Here is an 11,869-nt window from a genome sequence, read left to right as displayed (position 1 = left end):
AAGTTTTGCACCAAGCTTAAAAACTTGATTGACGAAGAAGGGTTATGTCTCAGTCAGGTTTGTAATGCTGGTGAAACTGATCTGTTCTTCAAGTTATTGCTGACTCATACCTTGGCTGGAGAGAAGAAGTCCATATCTGGTTGTAAGGTGCGCAAACAGCACTTCTCTGTTTTGTGTTGTGCCAGTGCAACAGGCTCCCATTGTCTGAAACCTATTGTAGTGGGACATGCTATACCGCCACGTTGTCTGTGGGAGCTAATGGATCATCTCCCAGTGATTTATTTCCACTTCCTGGAGGCTTGATTTACAGCCAAGATCTTCCAAGACTGGATCGACAATCGTGCTGTGAAGGAGATTATTCTTTATCAAACAGAAAGTCTTGCCCTTGCCCCTGACCATGCGAAGGCTGTGCTGCTCCTCGACAATGCTCCTGCTCATCCTTCTAAGACGGAGTTGGCTGGAAATAGAGGTCGTATTAGGGTTATGCTCTTGCCCCCTGACTCGACCTCAATCTTGCAACCCATGGACCAGGGTATCATCTTGGCAACGTACTGTACCAATTGAGGTTGATCAAAGACACGGTGGTTGTGCTCGAGGAAGAGGAGAAGGTAGCCCAAGGCAAGGACAGTAAATGTGAGAGGACCTTGGCCAACCTCCAGCGGTATTCCCTCAAGTCTGCAATCTATAACCGCGAGCAGGCTTGGAGGAAACTCTCTGCACTCACAATTATGCATGGATAGACCAAGTTCCTCAAGGGTGAAAAGGCCATTGCTGACTGTACTAGCTTCGAAGTTCAGGACTTCGGCCAGTGTATGGAAGCAGCAGGAGAACAGGGAGCTGAGAACATGATCCACGATTGGCTGGAAGTGGATGGGGCAGACCCCGGGTACCAGACTCTGTCCAACATGGAAATTGTGGAGTCTGTGACTGCTTTATGTTAGTGGAGGAGAGAGTTTTTTTTGGTAGAGGAGGGGTTCAGTGTAGCCTTTGTTAACCTCCTGAACACGAGATGTTTTGTATTCTAAATGAAAAATCTGCAGGTAACAAGAACACACCAAGAAATCATCGTCAAAGGTAAATGAAGTGCAGGACATGTTTTCATGATCTGTTGTGCTGTTTGGTAAATATTACTTTCTCAGTATATTGCTTAAAAATTTTACTGATGGATTATTCTTCCATTGCTACATGTAAAGCAGTTTAGTGTGTTAGCTGTTAGGGCAAAGTTGTGATATTCTGAAACACAAATTTTATAACAGAGACTCACACTCTGTCTGAATTTCCCTAACTTCGAAGGTGCTCTGTCCATTGATATTCACATTGCTTTCACCTCCAAGGTTCTGGAGAATTCAGTATGTAAGTTACACTGAATTTGTACCCTTTCAGTACTTTGGTCAGTTAAAGTAACCTGGTTTGCCATACTGTGTTATTTAGTTCAGTGGGTAATTAGGGAGCTCCAGTCAGATTGAGCCTGAGCAGGTTTACATCCAAGGAGTGGTTCAGGTTTATTGCTTACATGATGTCACTCAAGGATGAGTGAGACTGGTCAGTCTCATCTTAAATGTCAGGACCAACTTGCCTAGCCCTGGGCACCTATGCTCCTCATGAGGCAACACAGGATTAGATGATGATTGAATGAATGAATGAAATAAAGTGAATAAACTATGTTATGAATTTTTTTTAACTCCCTTCCTTTCAAAAATCCTGTGCATGGTCCTGCAGAGGACATCTGTGAGAAAAACACAGAGATATTTAGAAGGCTAGGGAATTATGAGAGAAATAAGTCAAAGTCCCTCAAAGTAACTATCCAAAGTGTGAACACAGTAAAGGAAGTGCTAAAAAAATGCTAGTAAACTTAAGGAATCAGATGAATTCAAAGGAGTACGGATAAAACGATGCCTAACTCAGGAAGAATGGGGATTAGTAAAGGAAAAGAGAGAAGAAACCAAAATAAAAAATAAAAAAGGTCAAATGACGAAAGAAGTAAATTATTTTACAAAACAGTAAGCTTACAAGTACGAAAATGGCACATGAACAGCAGGGACTAAAAAAATTAGGGCAGGAGAATCAAGCAATGACAAATATAAAACAACATGACTGAATCGGTAGAGAGGTGGCCTGAAGTCCCAGTGGACCCAGGTTCGAATCGTGACTGGGGCAGGGAACAGTTTAAGGATTTGAATTTCATAAAAAAGCAGACTTTCCTGATCTACCAGATGACCCGCCGACATGTAAAAGTACCCCCGCTAATACCAATACACCAGTCCTGTATGAGACAGCCCAAGCATGTATTCAATATGGACGGTGGGTGTTAGCGCCGAAGTGGTGACATGTGGAGGTGTAGGAGGACTACTGGGCCTTGGGATAGGCAACTGCCCCCGATTAATAGGCCCTGAAGCCTTCGCCCAGAGTCGGACACATAAAAAACAAAACAAAAAAAACATGGAATTACAGTGGCATACGGGGGGAGGGGATGCGGCCATGCTCCCCAATTTGCAATATATATATATATATATATATATATATATATATATATATATATATATATATATATATATATATATATATATTGTCACCTTCGGGAGTAATAGATCAATCAAATCATATCAAATCCGTCTATCTATCTATCTATCTATCTATTTATCTATATATGTAGAAATATATATATATATATATATAGATAGATAGATAGATAGATAGATAGATAGATATAGAGAGAGAGAGAATAGACAGATATATATATTGTGCGTTTCGTACACGGGTGAGCCAGGGTTCGCGCCCCGCAAGGGTAATAAACTTTGGGAGTGTTCACCCGGCCACGTAATGCATTGGCGGACACAAGGGGTGTTGTGGTTGAACCAGTGTCGCTTACTATAAAGTATGCTTGCACCCAGTCGGCTTGCGCGGGCCGATTACACTTGGTTCACAGACTACACACACATCCAAAGCCACTCCAACACTACAATTACACTTACAAGCACTTCTCACCATACATTCAATCTCTACCAGACAGCCTAAGCCACTTGGTAGAAATACATTGGCTGTATCGTCTCGACTTCGGTCAGGATAGACCGGTCCTGCAGTGGACACTCAAACGGCTGATGATGATGATGATATATATATATATATATATATATATATATATATATCTATATATATATATATATATATATATATATATATATATATATATATATATATATATATATAGATATATATATATATATATATATATATATATATATATATATATATATATATATATATATATATATATATATATATATATATATATATATATATATATATATATATATATATATTTATGCGAGGAAGAAGGAACCAAAGATCTTGCCAGACGACTTAATCCCGTACGGGTTGGCCACAAATAAATCGCCTCCACGTCGCCCTGTCCCCCGCCATTTTACTGCCCTGCTCCCAACTCACACCCCCCTCTCTCATATACCTCTCCACTTCATCCCCCAATCTCATCCTCGGCCTCACCCTCCCTCTCCCCCCCTCCACCTCACTCACATACATTCTCTTCGTCAGTCTCTCACCCTCCATCCTCTGCATATGACCAAACCACATCAGTATGTTCCTCCTAATGCTTCCTATCATATCCATATCCACATCGCAACGCTCCTTTATATCCTCTTTTGTCAGCCTGTCTCTCCAGGTGACTCCACAGGTTCCTCTTAACTTATTTCCACTGCTCTCACTCTTGACTTGTGTCCTTCCAACAACGCCCAAGCTTCACTTCCATACGTTAGAGCTGGTATTACAAATGCTGTCATGTAGTAACTTTTTCACTTCCATGCTCACTTCCTTGTTTCTTATCACTGCTTTCAAGGAACCAGCAACCTTTCTTCCTTCCTGCACCCTTTCAAGCACTTCTCCCTCCATACTTCCATCCTGACTTATCACACTCCCCAAGTACTTAAACGTACTCACATTTTCCATTCACTCACCATCCAACCTCACTGTACATTTACTGACTTCACCTCTCTCAAAGACCATCACTTTACTCTTCCCTACATTCACCTTTAGATTCCATTTCTTACACACTCTCCCAAACTCATCCACCAAGCCTTGCAGCTCCCCTTCGTCATCACTTAACAACACAGTATCATCTGCAAACAACAATACAGGGAGTTTCCAAACACTACCCTCTCTCACTTGGGCCACAAACCATGGAGTCATGACGCATCCCTGTTTCAACCCAACCTTCAAAGAGAAAAATTCACTCAGTTCACCATCCACATACACTGCAGCCATAGCTCCATCATACATACTCTTTACGGCATACAACAACTTCCCTTCTATCCCTATATTCTTAATACTTGCCACAATCCTTGTCTATTCACCCTGTTAAATTCTTTTTCGAAATCCATGAAGGCTGCATAGAACTTCATTCCCTTCTCTAGAAACTTTTCCACTAAAGATCTAAGAATGAGTATCTCATCTACACAACCTCTTCCCTTCATAAAGCCTACCTGTTCTTCTCCAACAAATTCCTTTGTTATTTCCATAACTCTGTCACTAGGTATCCTACCATACACTTTTCCTATTACACTAAGAAGACAAATGCCCTTATGATTACCACACACTTCTTTTTCCCCTTATCCTTTGTACAAGGGAATAATTATACCTGACTTCCAATCCTCCGGGACTCTACCTTCCTCCCAGGCCAATCTGCACATCTTCCACATTCATTCTGCTATTATCTCTCCTCCATGCTTCAGCATTTCACCACACACTCCATCAATTCCTGGGGCATTCCCCAATCTTAATTGCATCCACAACTTCTACCCTACTGATTTCTTCCTGTTTTCTCACTTCCCTCCTTCTCCCAGCCATTCCCCAGCCACTTATACTCGCATTACTTCCATTCTGTATGTTCAACAATTTCTTAAAGTGTTCTCTCCATCTGCTCACTTTTTCTCCCTTCTCCACTAGTAATCTACCATTTTTATCTTTCACTCCCCTGCTAACTTCTCTGCCACCCTGTCTTACTCTTTTCACTTCTTTCCAGAACATTATCTTACAGGCCCTCCACTTTACACTCAAATTCCTTTCAAATTTCTCATCCACTCCCTTTTTACACTCTCTTACTAATCTTTTCACCTCTCTCTTCCTTTCTACATATAACTCTCTCTTCCGCCTCTCAACTTCTTCCACGCCCCTATTTCTCATCCATTCATTGTATGCTTTCTTCTTTTGTGCCACAGCCTGTCTCACATCCTCATTCCACCATGCTGCTCCTTGCACCCCCTTCCGTCTTCTTTTCACCCCACACACCACATCACATACTGCACATACGAGTTTTTCTCCTGTGAATATCTTGCAAACACCCTCCACATCCCCCATCTGCTCCAATTCATATTTACTCAATCGTTTCTCGACTTCTCCCTTATATTCTACCTTTTTCTCATCCTTATGTAACCTTTCCAATCTCCTTGAAACTACTCCTTCCTCCCGTCCTTCCCTTCTTCTATTTCTCCATCTTACTTGGATCTTGATTCTGGCCACCACAAAGTAGTGGTCAGAAAATCCATTCCCCCATGCTGTATAAGCTCTTGCATCCATTACACATCCTCGCATCCTTTCATCCACACACATATAAGCAATCAATGCCTTTCTTTCGTTCAGTTCACCACCCAAACTTCTCGTCACTCGCCATGTATATCTGTGGATCATTTTGTGCTTGAAGAGGGTATTGGATATCAACAACCCCCTCTCAGCACAAATGTCCACTAACGCACTGCCATTCTCATCTATCTCAGCAGGCACACCCCACTCTCCAACTATTCTGCATATATATATATATATATATATATATATATATATATATATATATATATATATATATAAATATATATATATATATATATATACATCAAAATCAAAAACATCTGAATCACTCTCCCAATTTAAAATTGCTAGAAATCATGCAAAAGCTGTATTAAATCTATCTATTTAAAAAAAACTTTCTTCAAAAGCAAGCATCAAAACTACTTAACAACCCTAATGACAATAGAATATTCTGGTCAACTCTTAATTCTTTCAATAATGACTTTAACAAGTCATCTTCCATTCCCCCACTAAAATATTCAGATGGCAACATTACAAATGACCCGCGTGGGAAAGCAGATATCTTTGCCAGTACCTTTGCCAGAAACTCTACCATAGACGATACCAGCCAGAATGTCCCAGTACTGGAACATGATTCTCCCGAAATTGTCACACTTAAAATTCAGACAAGATACGTAAAATCCATCCTAGACAATTTACCTACCAACAAAGCTCCAGGCCCAGATGGAATTCCGCCAATTGTTTTGAAAAAGTGTTCCCCTGAACTTGTCTCTGTCCTAGCTAAATTATTCAGATTATGCATACGTACTTCTTTATTCCCAAATTCATGGAAGGAAGCCAATATCCACCCAATTCCGAAGAAAGGAAGTTTGTCTGACCCCTCCGATTACAGACCAATAAACATCTTCTCTTGGTAAGGTATTTGAAACTTTAATAAGCACATTGTTAAACATCTTGAATCCAGGCACGTGCAGAGGGGGGGGCGGAGGGGGCTTGAGCCCCTGCCCCTTTGAACCTTGATGCCCAAAGTGCCCTTTTGTCAGAGTTTTTGTGTGTGAAAATCCGTCTCTGCAGCCCAAAATAATAATAAAAAAATAATAATTTAGATCTACCTTGGTCGACCTCGATCACGTGATCCACAATGTGCCCTGCCCTCAGTTGTAGTGATTCGCAATTTTGCATTGCCATTTTCTTGTCTTTTTTCTCGTTGTTTGACGTTTGTCTTTTAGCTGGTATCCGGTTGGGTTGAAAGAGAGAGAGAAAAAAAAAAACACAAGGAACACCAGTTACACCACAGCCACACATTTTAGCCTGCCGTAATCGTACGTGTCCTGGTCGCGTCACAGTGTGACGCGTCCAGGACACGTCACGGGACTGTTTAGCTGCTAATCAAAGCTGCTGGAGAGGGCCGCGGGTGACAGTGATAGTGCAGATCCGAGGGGGTAAACAAACATCTTGTCTGCCGACTCTGCCGCCGGTGAGTATGTTTTGCATTTGCAGTGGTATTCGTTTGTGCATGGATGGTGTATTCTTACAAGATGCAGTGAATTACTATTAAACGGTCTCTGGTAATAAAGGGCAGATTTTGAATGGATTAAATTTGTGGCTATACAGTACAATGTTTGAAGAGGTATGAAATGTCTCCCTGTCCCAGTGTGTTTGTGTGTGTACAGTGTTTTATATGCATCAGATTGTAGTTTAATGATCGCATATGCGGCATTTCATTGTGCAGAGTCTGAGAGATGCCTCGTAAGGAGAGGAGGTTAAAACAAAAACAAAAGGAGCTGTGTGAGGCCGCGAAAGGCAGTGGATCACTTACCAGCTGGATGACAGAGAAAAGAAAAGGTAAGAATAACAGTTACTTGTACCAGCTAGCTATTTACATTGCAGAGTCACAGACTACTACACCCTCCATCTGCCTCACTACACCCTCCATCTGCCCCACTACACCCTCCATCTGCCCCACTGCACCCTCCATCCTGCCTCACTACACCCTCCATCCTGCCTCACTACACACAGTTTCAATGTTGTTCTCAATAACAATACCAATCAATAATTATCCCACCATTCACGATAGACAATGTAACAGCAGATTGTACCTTGTTTCTAGATGGACTGGGAGCGAGTCATGACGAATCAGATGAGAGAATGGAAGGAGAGAAAGAAGAGAAAGAAGAAGACACTGTGCATCAGAGAAATGAGAGCTTGCTGGAAACAGAGAGCCAGGAGGAGACAGAGGCTGGAGGAAGGCCTGGAAGGGTGTCAGAGGTTATTGAGCCCACACAGAATGTTGAGGTAGAGGAAACAGCTATCCAGGAGAAAGATGTTGGAGTGAGAGAGGCAGAGCCTGAATTACAGATTACACAAACTGTGGAGGTAGAGGGAGCAGCAAGCCAGGAGGAGGCAGATACCAGAGGGAGGCAAACATTCTCACACCTGCTTGAACTTACTCACCCAAATGATCCTGCCCATGTCCAACAACATAACATCAAATGTGATGATTCCTTCATTCAGTTTTGCAACAGTACCGGACCCTGTCAACCAGTACTCTCATCCTTTCCAAAAAATGAAAAAGGGCGGTCATTTCAAAAGAAATGGTATGAGAACAACACATGGCTAGAGTACTCCCCAAGTCTTGACGCAATGTTTTGTTTCAGCTGCCGTCTTTTTTTGAGTGAAGAAAAATACACAAGCCGGAAAACATGGAAATCAGAAGGAGTTAATCAGTGGAGAAAGGCTCTTGATAGAATTAAAGATCACAGTGCCTCAGAATCACACATGTGTAGTATGGTGAGGTGGAACAATTCAAAAAAGAGATCACTGGAGGCAGCTTTCGAAATGGGTGACCGTGCATCACAAGCTGCTAAAGACAGGGAAAGAGAAAAAAAAAAAAAACAGAGAAATCTTGTCCCGTTTACTAGCCACCACACTTTACCTGGCAAGACAGGGCATGCCTTTCAGAGGAGACGATGAGAACCCGTCAAGCCAAAATCGAGGTAATTTCATAGAGTTGGTAGAGTTATTTGGTAAATATGACAGTATAATTAAATTGCACTTAGAATCGGTAAAACAGAAGCAAGGACCTGCTAAAAGACCTCTTGTCTCACTCCTCTCCAACAGAAGTCAGAATGATATGATTAGAGCTTTGGCCATATCAGTAAAAAGAGTGATCCAGAAAGAAATCCAAGAGAGCAAAATCTTTTCAATTCTCATGGATGAAACCACAGATGCTGCACACACTGAACAGGTTTCTTTTGTCATTAGGTATGTGCATAACATGAAAATCAATGAGCGCTTTCTTCAGGTGTGTAACATTCATAACACAAGGGGAGATTCTCTTGAAAACTTAGTGATAGCTCTACTTGAAGAAAATACTCTGAAGCTGGAAAACATCCGGGGTCAAGGTTACGATGGTGCTGCAAACATGAGCGGACGCTTTAACGGACTTCAGTCAAGAATCTTTAAAAGAAATCCAAAGGCATTGTACGTACACTGCCAGGCACACTGCCTTAATCTGGTGTTAGTTGAAAGTGCAAAGTCGAACATCTGTTTTGTCAGCTTCTTTAACTTAGTTGAGAAACTTTATGCTTTTGTGGCCAACTCATCCAAACGACACTCTGCATTTATTGAAATGCAGAAGACGATGTACCCTGATCGGCGTCCACTGGAGCTAAAGAAGCTGTCAGACATGCGGTGGGCCTGCAGAGAAACAGCCCTTTGCACTTTGAGGAAGGTCCTCCCAGCTGTCATGCAGTTTCTTGAGGAAATGACACAGCAAGACCCTCCTGACTCTTCAGCAGGTGATGCAATGATTCTACTCAAGAGCATCAACTTTGAATTCTTCCTGTGTTTGGAAATCACCTGTCCAATCTTCCAGGTAACTGCGATGGCTTCTAATGCTTTGCAGCAGAAAGACATGGACCTGGGTGCAGCATACAAAGTTGTTAATGGAGTTTTACAGGGACTAGCGCACAGCAGAACAGAGGAGGAGTTTGATAATATGTATAAACAGGCTACAGAGAAGGCTGCATCAGTGGGCCTGGACCCTCCAACTGAGATTCCTGGTCAAGCTAGGAGGAGGAAAATGCCAGCTAAGTACAAGTTCACTGCCACAACAGCTACTGTTGATCACACTTTCCCTACTTTGCAAGACTACTATCGTGTTAAAGTGTATTACGTTTTTGTGGACACAATGACACATGAGCTTCGGAGACGCTTTAAAGGAGAAGATAACTCCACTTGGGAAATCCTAAATGCTTTCCACAGCCTGACAGTTCCAGAGAACTGGAAAACAGCAAATCCTCCAACAGAAGCACTGCAAGCTGTGAAGAAACTCTGCCAGTTCTATAACATTGAAGTAGACAAATTGCAGACAGAACTTAAGGTCTTCCATGCATCATACTCATGCCCCTCACCCATCAGTGTGACATCTATTCTTTCAGTGGTCAAAGAAAACAATGCACATGTGGTTTTCCCTAACTTGACTGAGCTGCTGAAGACCTACGGCACCCTTCCGGTGTCTACAGCTACTGTGGAACGTTCTTTCTCAAAACTGAAGCTGGTGAAAACAAAACTTCGCACCCTTTGCGCAGAGGAGAGGTTGTCGGAGCTTCTTTTACTCGCGATTGAAAAGGATATTCCAGTCAACCTTAGTGAAGTCATTGATATTTTTAAGAGCATGGGCAACAGGAAGTTGCTGTTGTAACTGCAAGAGAAGATGCCACTGTGATGTGTAAACACACACACACACACACACACACACACACCTTAGTGACCTCTAATCTCTATTCTTTCTCTCATTAATCAGTTACATTTAGTTACATTAATAACATTATAAAATAATTATGAATACATCATTCATGTCTATGATGTCTGTTAATAAATGCAGGATGGATTATGAAACAATAAACATTTAAGATTTCAGAAATATGAATTCTTATTATTACTGGCCTCTGTCTACTAATTTATACATGAGTAATTTGAGTATGAACAATGATGTGGTATGTTGTGATTCGATGTTATCTTTATGAATATGGGTTGCTACAATTCAACCGGTTATAGTCAGGTATGCTTTTGCATCCTTTCTCAAATTCATGCTCCATGTGCCCCTTTTTAACTTTTGAGCCCCTGCCCCTCCAACGGTCTCTGCACGGCCCTGCTTGAATCCAACAACTTAATTAGTGATAGACAATATGGTTTTCACCACGAAAGATCCACCATTGACGTACTCAATCTCAACTCATACCATCCATCAATCAATTGATCTTTTTGGAGAAACTCATGCAGTAGCTCTTGATATCTCTAAAGCTTTCGACAGAGTATGGCACCGTTCCCTGCTGTCCAAACTCCCTTCCTATGGACTAACGTCCTTTGTTCCTTTGATTTCTTCATATCTTAGTGACAGGAAAATAAGAGTAAAAGTAGATGATGTATATTCCAATTTCCATTCAATTAACGCCGGCGTGCCGCAGGGATCAGTTCTGGTGCCAAGCCTATTTCTAGTTCATATTAATGATCTCTTATCTGTCACCCACAATCCCATTCACTCATATGCAGATGACTCAACACTACATAGTTCATTCACACTCAGACACCCATTTACAAAGTTTAATCTCTACCTCTCAACTCAGTACACCCATATCCATAAATCAAGATCTATCTATGATCAGTGAATGGGGACAAAACAACCTTGTCTCTTTTAATGCTAGTAAAACTAAATTTATACAGTTTACTAATAGACAGATATTGCCAGATTCGTACATTACCTTCAGTGCTCCTAATAATCCCATCTCCAAAAGTATTGAAATTCTTGGCGTCTCACTTAACAGTGCCCTCAGCTGGACCTCTCATGTCAGATCACTTGCTAAAAACGCCTCAAAGAAACTTCGATTATTGTACAGAGTCCGTAACTTCTTCGCCGATGAGCAGTTAGCTATAATTTATAAGAGTCATGTGTGCTCTCAGCTTGAATATTGCTCACCCTTGTGGAATGGTTGTGGAGAGGTTGCATTAAGACAACTAGACAAAATTCAGAACAAAGCTGTTAGAATCATTAACAACTCTGTCATTACATATAAACTACCTCCCCTGCAAGTAAGAAGGAATGTTGCCTCCCTTGCATTATTTTACAGATATTTTTTTGGCAAATGCTCAGACGAAGTTGCGTCCATGATGCCACCTCTCCATTCCTTCCCTCGTGCTACACGGGCATCTGGTAGCGCTCATGACTGGAATGTCACTCAGCCATATTGCAGAACTTCTGCCTATCAGAATTCTT

The sequence above is a fragment of the Coenobita brevimanus genome, chromosome 39 (assembly GCF_032717465.1).
Source record: "Coenobita brevimanus isolate Jiangsu-jjx chromosome 39, ASM3271746v2, whole genome shotgun sequence".
NCBI classification, from domain to species: Eukaryota; Metazoa; Arthropoda; class Malacostraca; order Decapoda; family Coenobitidae; genus Coenobita; species Coenobita brevimanus.
The sequence above is the reverse complement of the archived record's forward strand: the minus strand, read 5'-3'. Positions refer to the sequence as shown.